Source organism: Jaculus jaculus, chromosome 1, assembly GCF_020740685.1.
Source record: "Jaculus jaculus isolate mJacJac1 chromosome 1, mJacJac1.mat.Y.cur, whole genome shotgun sequence".
In the NCBI taxonomy this organism is placed as follows: domain Eukaryota; kingdom Metazoa; phylum Chordata; class Mammalia; order Rodentia; family Dipodidae; genus Jaculus; species Jaculus jaculus.
The window spans coordinates 246,409,741-246,419,428 of record NC_059102.1 but is presented as its reverse complement, the minus strand read 5'-3'; positions in this window follow the sequence as shown (position 1 = coordinate 246,419,428).

Here is a 9,688-nt window from a genome sequence, read left to right as displayed (position 1 = left end):
ATTTCCTTCTCCTTCTTTAAAAAATATTCTTACTTATTTGTGCAGAGAGAGGGAGTGAGAGATTGAGAGTGGCCACAGCAGAGCCTCCTGCCACTGCAAACGAAGTCCAGATGCATGCACCACTTTGTGCATTTGGCTTTACATGGGTACTGAGAAATCAAACCCAGGCTGTCAGGCTTTACATGCAAGTGCCTTTAACCTCTGGGCCATCTCTCCAGCCCTCTTTCTCCCTCTTTAAAAACATTTTACTGACAACTTCCATAAGTGTAGACAATAAACCATGATAATTCCCTTCCACCACCCCAATTGTCCCCTCCTCCCAAATTCACACACCATTGAACCCCTTCTTTCCAATTATCTCTCTTCCATTTTGATGGCATCATTTCCCCCTCCCATTATGAAGGTTCTTCCTCCCTCTTTAGTCTCACCTTTCACTAAAGGAACAGGGGGGTGATATTTAATAAACACTATCCATTAGATTAGACCAACAGTCTTTGAATATTGCATTTCTTCCAGAAGCAGCATCGCTCCTGCCCTCACAGAAGAACATGTGGTCAGAAGGAAATTGAATAAAGTCCTTTAATCAGCCACAGTAGTATTTGAATCATTTAATTTAGGATTTGACAACCACAAATTACTTTATTTTTCAGGCCAATTTTAGCCAACCAGGAGGGCTGGCCCAGTTCAGCTCAGGTTTAATAAATGCCTGATGGTAGCAAGTTTGTGGGAGAGATTTTGTTGAGAGGGGGGATTTTAAAATATAAACAAAACCAAACACCCATGATGTGTGCACCCGCCATGAGTTCTTGGACAGGCTTCCTTCCCAGTTCTCTGTGGCTGAGCGTGAACCCTCAGGGAAGAGACGCCAGGACACCAGGCAGTAAGCTATCATTTCTGCAGCCTGGTGCTTTTTTTTATTCTTGGCTCTGAGAGCTCATGGTCAGGAAAACAAGTCAAATCATATTAGATGCCAGACGCACATTGTCTATGGCAACTTACCCTCTGCTGCTTCAGACTTCTCAGCACCTTCTAGGGCCTCTTCATTGGAAATAATGAAAGAGAAGCTCTGGTTCAAAATAGCATCCCCTGGACATGCTCAATGTGGCCTCTGCCAGTCAGGGTAACAAGGAAAATGCCAGATCTCTTCTTCAGAACCAGTTTAACATCAGCTGCCTCGCATCCCCTAGCAGATGACTCCCCTAACAACAGGCAGATATGGTTGGACCTAGAAAAAAAACCATGAGACTTCTGAGACTTCATTCTGCCCTTACTGAAAATGACAGCCATGGGTCTGTGCCAAGGGGTTGCTTTTAGGCTGATCCAGCCATTTTCTCCATCAAGTCCAAGGTGTCAGTCTTTTCTGTTGCTATAACAGTACCTGAGACTGGATAGCTTATAATGAAGAAAGGTGTTCAGATCACAGTTCTGGAGACTTGAAGGTCTAAGGCTGAAGGGCTTCATTTGCTAAGGTTCATTTTGGTGATAGGGACTGTCCTCAGAGTCCCAAAGTAGCACAGGATATCACATGGCAAGGACATATACAAGGTCCAGAGAGCCAAACTGATATAGCAAATGTATCCTTAAAATAATCTATTAACCACTAATCCACTAATCTGTGAATGGATTACTCTGCTAATGAGAGGAGAGCCCTTGTGCTCTAATCATCTTTAAAGACCCTATTTGGTCTCACCTCTTTGGGGAGAGTGAGATCCCACATCTATAATACTTCTCAGTGGGGATTAGATCTCAACATGAAAGCTGGGCATGGTAGCTTGTGTCTGTAATTTCAGCACTAGGAAACTGGAGTCATGAGGGTCAGGAGTCCAAGGCCTGCCTGTACTACATGTGATTCTACTTTAAAACAACAAGGACCAGGCAAGGTGGCTCACACCTTTAATCCCAGCACTCCAGAGGCAGAGATAGGAGAATTGTGCTATGAGTTTGAGGCCAGCCTGGAACTACATAGTGAATTCCAGGGCAGCCTGGGATAGGGATAGAGAGAGACCCCTGCAGAGACAGCTTACTGGTTAAAAGCCCTTGCTTGTATAGCTTGATGGTGGCCAGGGTTCAATTCCCCAGGACCCACATAAAAGCAGATACACAAAGAGGCACATGTATCTGGAGTTCATTTGCAGTGGCAAAAGGCCTAGCTCACCCATACTCTCTCTCTACCTCCCCTCTCTAATAAATAATTAATTAAAAAAAGTTTAAAAAGTGGGCTGGAGAGATGGCTTAGTGGTTAAGACACTTGCCTGAAAAGCCAAAGGACTCAGGTTCAATTCCACAGGACCCACATAAGCCAGATGCACAAGTTGGTGCATGCATCTGGAGTTCATTCGCAGCAGCTGGAGCTGGAGCACTCATTCTCTCTCTCGCTCGCTCTCAAATAAATGAATAAAAATAAAATGTTTCAAAAATATTTTAAAAGTTAAAAACAGGGCTGGAGAGATGGCTTAGTGGTTAAGCGCTTGCCTATGAAGCCTAAGGACCCCGGTTCGAGGCTCGGCTCCCCAGGTCCCACGTTAGCCAGATGCACAAGGGGGCGCACGCGTCTGGAGTTCGTTTGCAGAGGCTGGAAGCCCTGGCGCGCCCATTCTCTCTCTCTCCCTCTATCTGTCTTTCTCTCTGTGTCTGTCGCTCTCAAATAAATAAATAAAAAAAATTTTTTAAAAGTTAAAAACAGTAACAATCTCATTATGAGTTCTAAACTAGAGAACAGCAGTGTCAGAAGGAGTCTGGGGCACAAGTCAGGGCCTGTGGGCTTCTTGGGGACATATTGCATTCTTGGAGTTAAAGCACTCCTAAATAGATGGCACTGGGAAAAGAAGGATCTGGTACGTGCAAGGAATTGTAAATTTTTCTTTGGAATTCCAGCACCTGGAAGGCTGAAGCAGGAGAATCTTAAGTTCAAGGCCAACTTGCAATACATAGTAAGTTCCAGATCTGCCTGGGTTTTATAGTGAGAGCTTACCTCAGTGGGGCTGGAGAGATGGCTCAGCAGTTAAGAGTGCTTCCTAGGATTATGAAAACAGAACTATGAACAGCCACGTTTATTTACTTTTATTTGTTTGTTTGTTTGATTCGAGGTAGGGTCTCATTCTAGCCCAGGCTGACCTGGAATTCACTCTGTAGTCTCAGGCTGGCCTTGAACTCACAGCAATCCTCCTACGTCTGCCGCCCGAGTGCTGGGATAAAAGGTATGCGCCACCACACCATTATCAGTGAAGTTTCTAGGGATTAGTATTTCACAGCAAACAGCTACAGGAAGCGCTGAGAGACAGCCAGATGTGAGATCCCTGCCAGGCCCCTAGGAACTGTCTAGTCATAGGCAGTGTCTTCCTGGCACTGGACTTGGGCTGCTCACTTATCTCCTGGCTCTGAAAATGGAGATTTGCTTCCTGGTCCTCTTTTAAACTTGAGCTCATGCCAGTGATGTTCTGGTTCATTAATTCTGGTCATGACATTTGGGCCAAGTCATTCGAGAGCCATTATCAACAAGGCCTCCTCCAGGCCCCTTCATGGGGGACTCCAGGAGGCAGTGAATCATACAGTCTTCTTAAATGCACAGAACCACTGGCCTACAGGTACTTGTCAGGAGGCCCTGCTCAGGGCCTCCTTGGAGGGTGCTATGGCTTGAACGCGACACATTCCTTCACAAGCTCATGTGTTTGAACACTTGGTCCCCAGCTGGTGACATTGTTTTGGAAGGTTGTGGAACCTTTAAGAGGTAGAGCCTCTGTGAAGGAAGTGGGATTACTGAGTACATGCCTTGAAGTTTCTTTGCCAGGCACCACTTCCTGTCTGCTCTCTGCTTACAGTGAGGGGTAAGGAGTCCAGATGCATACTCCTGTGATCACCATGCCTTTGCTACCTTGGCAAACTGTAGCTCCTCAAACTCTGAGCCAAATAAACCCTTTCTCCCTTAAGTTGCTTCTTATCAGGTCACAGTAATGAGAAAAAGAAACAAAAAAAGGAAAAAGAAAGAGGAAAGCAGGGAGGGAAAAAAGGGGAAAGGAGAAGAGAAAAGAGGAGAGGAAAGGGAAGATGGAAGGAGGGAAAAGAGAAGGAAGGAAGGAAGGAAGGAAGGAAGGAAGGGAGGGAGGGAGGGAGGGAGGGAGGAAAGTAACTGAGCTGGGTATGGTGGCGCATACCTTTAATCCCAGCACTTGGGAAGCATTGGCAGGAGGATCTTCGTGAGTTGGAGGCCCCTGAGACTCCATAGTGAATTCCAGGTCAGCCTGGCTAGAGTGAGACCCTACCTTGAAAATCCAAAAAAAAAGTAACAATTTCCCATACTGAACAAGGAGGAGTGGTAGAGCCAGGCATGGTGGTACAGTATCGTAATTCCAGCACCTGGAAGGCTGAAGCAGGCAGATCTTAAATTCAAGGCCAAGCTGCAATACACAGTAAGTTCCAGATCTGCCTGGGTTTTATAGTGAGAGCTTGCCTCAGTGGAGCTGGAGAGATAAGAGTGCATCCTACACAAGCATGAGAGTGAGGGGCCCAAATGAAGGAGAAGCAGGAGCAAGGTAGCTTCTTACAGGCAGGCATCAGGGACAGAGGCCTAAGGAGACCACAGATGTCACCTTGCCTGCCCTGGCAGGACTAGAACCCATGTCTGATCCATTCTCATTCAAGATGGCTACACGTAATTCCTCGGTACCAGAGCTTTCTGTTCCTTCCTCAGCTTGGCACACCTGTGGGCTGGCCCCTCCTGAGTCTGCCACTTGAGTCCATCAACCAATCAGGTTGCTCCCATACACACCAGAGTCTAATAACGAGGCTCATCCCGCTTGAATGATTAATGCATACAAAGGAGCCTAACCACGTGTGTAAATCCATACATCTGAACACCAGTGTGCAAGTCTCTCCCCCCACCACTTCCCAGCCTGGCTCCTTGTCTTGGGGTGCTTTCTCACTTTGTTACATGCATGGTCTTTCTTTAAGTTTTAAGCCTTTTTTTTTAAATCTCATAATCCTCTCTGATCTCTTGGGGTCCCTTGGCTTGGGCTCTCCCACTTCTTCCGCATGGGTGTGTGACTATGCCCCGGCTTCTTCCCTGGAGATCCCTCTGTGTGAAGGAGGTTTTCTCCACCTCCCCTCCCCCTGTCCATCTGAGGAAGGGGTGGGGGGTTTCTTTGTGGGTTGAGCAATTCAGCTAGCTTTCCCTCTGCATCCTAGTCCTCTCTAAAATAAACCTCGTCATTCATAATTTACCCTTCTTGGAGTCCATATTTTTAGTTCATTGCTAACTTGGATAAGAACCAAAAGGTTGGGGTCCACAAGCCTGAGATCTCCCGTATCTCTATGGAATTGAATTCTCCCTGGACCCCAAATCCTGCATTACTGAGACCTCCTGAGATCAATTCCTCAGCACCCATGTAAATAGTTGGGAATGGCCACTCAGTCTGTAACCCCACTGCTGCAGGGAACAGGGACCAAAGAATCGCCGGGACAAACTCCAGAATAAGTGAGAGACTCCATCTGAAGGAAACAAGCAGCAGAGCCATAGGTGGAGACACTCAGCATCCTCTTCTGGCCTCTGAAGGAGCATACAGAACACCACATCTGCACATCCATGAACATATACCACACACACCACACTACACATACTACACACATGAACACACAGGAAGGAAGGAAAGAAGGAAGGAAGGAAGGAAGGAAGGAAGGAAGGAAGGAAGGAAGGAAGGAAGGAAGGAAATGAGAAAGGAAAGGAAAGAGGGGCTAGGGAGATGTCTCAGCAGTTGAGGGGGCTTGCTTAAAAGCCTGCCAGCCCAAGTTTGACTCCCAGCACCCACACCTGGATCTACAATCCAACATGCCTATACCTTGGAGGGCGGAACCTGAAGAATCTGGAGGCTCGCTCGCCAACTGGCCTGGTGCATGCGCAGTGGTAAAAACCCAACAGAGACCCTGTCTGAAAAGTAAGAGGAGACAGAAGGAAACAACTGGATGTTGTCCTCTGACCTCCACATGCATGTCATGGCACGCACACCCATGCATACCTCATACACATCCACAAACACACACACAACATTTTTGTTGTTTTTCCAGGTAGAGTCTCTATCCCAGGCTGACTTGGAACTCACTCTGTAGTTCTAAACTTGCCTATGGTATTAAAGACATGCACCAGCATGCCTGGCCACATAATTTTTTTTAAATTTTATTTATTTATTTTGGGCTTTTTAAGGTAGGGTCTCACTCTAGCCCAAGCTGACCTGGAATTCACTGTGTAGTCTCAGGGTGGCCTTGAATTCACAGCAATCCTCCTACCTCTGCCTCCAGAGTGCTGGGATTAAAGGTGTGACCACTAGGCCCGGCTCTGATTTTTATTTATTTATTTGACAGAGAAAGAGGGAGAGAGGGAGAGAGAGAATGGGTGCTCCAGGGCCTCCAGCCACTGCAAATGATCTCCAGATGCTTGCACCCCCCCCTTGTGCATCTGGCTAATGTGGGTCCTGGATAGTTGAATCGAGATCCTTTGGCTTTGCAGACAAACGCCTTAACCACTAAGCCATCCCTCCAGCCCTGGCCACACAATATTTAAAAAAGAAAAAAAAAAAAAAGACAAAAGAGATGGAGGAGAAGAAGAAGGAGGAGGGCTGGGGCTACAGAGATGGCTTAGTGGTTAAGGTGCTTGCCTGTGAAGCCTAAGGACCCAGGTTTGACTCCCAAGAACCCACTAAACCAGACATACAAGGTCACACATGTGCACAAAGTGGCGCACGTGTCTGGAGTTTGATTGCAATAGCTAGAGGCACTCTCTCTTTCTCTCTCTCTCTCATAAAAAAATAAATAAATAAATAAGGAGGGTTGGAGAGATGGCTCAGCAGCTAAGGTGCTTGCCTAAAAAACCTAATGACCCTGGTATGATTCCCAAGTACCCACATAAAGCCAGATGCATAAAGTTGCACATGCATCAGGAGCTCAGTTGCAGTGGCTGTAGGCCCTGGCATACCCATTTTCTCTGTCTCTCTCTTCTCTCTCTCTCTCTCTCTTTTTCCAAGGTAGGGTCTCACTCTGGTCCAGGCTGACCGGTAATTTACTATGGAGTCTCAGGATGGCCTCGAACTCTTGTCGATCCTCCTACCTCTGCCTCCCAAGTGCTGGAATTAAAGGCGTGTGCCACCACACCCAGATTCTTCTCTCTATCTCTCTCTTTCTGCTTGCAAATAAATAGAATATTTTTGTAGAATATTTTTTAAAAGGGAAGTACAGATGAGTATAGACTGGAGATGTGATGTATTAGAAAAAATTGGATATGTTTTGAATTGACATAAAAATAAAGTATATTTCAAGCTGGGCATGGTGGTGCATGCCTTTAATCTCAGCACTCAGGAGGCAGAGGTAGGAGGATCACCATGAGTTTGAGGCCACCCTGAGACTACATAGTGAATTCCGGGTCAGCCTGAGCTAGAGTGAGACTCTACCTTGAAAAAGAAAACAAACAAACTAAATAAATAAATAAAGTATATTTCATTAACAAAAAATAAGGAGAGGCAGGTGTGGTGGCACATGCTTTTAAAGATTTTTTAAATTTATTAGAGACAGAGAGAGGGAGAGAGTGAGAATGTGTGCGCCAGGGCCTCTAGCCACTGTAAACGAACTCCAGTTGCATGTGCCACCAAGTGCATCTGGCTTACATGAGACCTGGAGAATCAAACCAGGGTCCTTAGGCTTCACAGGCATGCACCTTAACTGCTAAGCCATTTCTCCAGCCCAGCACATGCTTTTGATCCTAACACTCAGGAGGTTGAGGTAGGAGGAGCACCATGAATTTAAGTTTAGCATGGGACTAGAGTGAGATGTTTCCTTGAAACAAACTAACTAACTAACAAGGCACCAGAGGAGGGGTGGAAGAGAGAAGGGAATTGAGGAGGGTTAACCAAACCAAAGGGTGGTAAGGAAAAGCAGACAGCAATCTAGCATTCCAAAGGCAGATGTAGAAGGATCACAGAGAGTTTGAGGCCACCCTGAGTCTACATAGTGAGTTCCAGGTCAGCTAGAGTGAGGCCCTACCTCAAAAAAAAAAAAAAAAAAAAAAAAAAAAATATATATATATATATATATATATATATATATATATATATATGATTAAAAAGAGGGAGTTTGGGCAAAAGTACCCAGTGTAGGTGAATGCTGCTGTCCCCAGAAGCCATGGGTTGTTACAGGAAAATCACAGTAGCAAAGGTACCAGCACCAGTGAGTTGTTGGTCAGGAAAGCCCCTGAAGGTCCCAAAACAATACAGGATATTGCAAGTGCTCTTGGGTTTCTACCCAAACTAGAGGATGTGACCCTACTTCTGAAGAGAGGACATACTTCAGTTATAGGACACTAAGAATTCACACTGGAACTGAGCTGGAAACCTCTTCCCTATTGGAAGAATGTTGGAAAGTGCTATGCTGGCGTCATCCATAGTTTCAACTAGGAGTGGGCCCTGGAAGCTACACAACAAACCAACCATCCAGGCAAGGTGTGCCCAACTGGTACAATAGTGGCATGACTGTTACATGGATAACCAACTGCTCTCTGACTGGATTTGAGGCCCACTGCACAGAAGGGAATAAATTCATGCCTGGTACTGAAAGCCCAATCAGAAGCCCATGGCTGGGAGGTGGGGGTGTCATAGGCCTTATGGGAAACCTACTGCTGTTGTTTATCTAAATGGATGTTTGACTCATCAAGTTGCCCTCTAAATATTTATGTTTATGCCCTCAGAAGAGCTGCTTTCACATTTGGTCAGAAAAACCTCTTTATGCAAATATCAGTGACCACTAGGGAGACTCAAAACTCATCAAAGTGCTGAGAATAAGTGACTGTTGAGTGCTCAGCACTAAATGAGACCTCCCCGTCACATCCTCAAAGGCTCAGGGAACACTGCAGAGGAGGGGTGGAAAGAAAGTAAAGCTAGGGAATGGGGAGCAGCGCTTTGAACGCTGTCTTCCTGGCATGAAATGCTGTTGTATTTCGACCCGCACAGCAGCTGTCATTACTCGCACAGGGCCCGCATGACATTGGGCCCATCAACATATAACATCACTGATAATGGAGGAGGGCAAAAAAGAAAGAAAAAAAAACCCTGCAAAGTAGAAGAGGGACTAGCTGGAAATAATAAAGGGGTCAATGGAAGGGAGATAGAGGAGATTGGGGGACAAAAGATGGTAGTGGGAGGGGATTATGATCAAAATATATTACTTATACATATGAAAATTTTCAGTAAAAAGTTAAGTTTTTTTTTAAATATTTTATTTTTATTTATTTGTTTGACAGGAAAGGAGGGAGAGAGGGAGAATGGGTATGCCAGGGCTTCCAGCCACTGCAAATGAACTCCAGACGCATGCACCCCCTTGTACATCTGGGTAACGTGGGTCCTGGGGAATCGAACCTGGGTCCTTTGGCTCTGCAGGCCGATGACTTAACCACTGCTAAGCCATCTTCTAGCCCAAAAAGTTAAGTTTTTAAAATATTTATTATTTATTTGGGAGAGAGAGAACAAAGAACATAGGGGTGCGCCAGGGCCTCCAGCTACTTTGTATATCTGACCTATGTGGTACTGAGGAATTAAGCCCTGGCAGTCAGGCTTTGCAATCAAGTGCCTTTAACTGCTGAGACATCTCTCCAGCCCCAGCAAAAAGTTTTAAAGACAGCCAGGTGTAGTGGTACATACCTTTAATCCCAGCACTC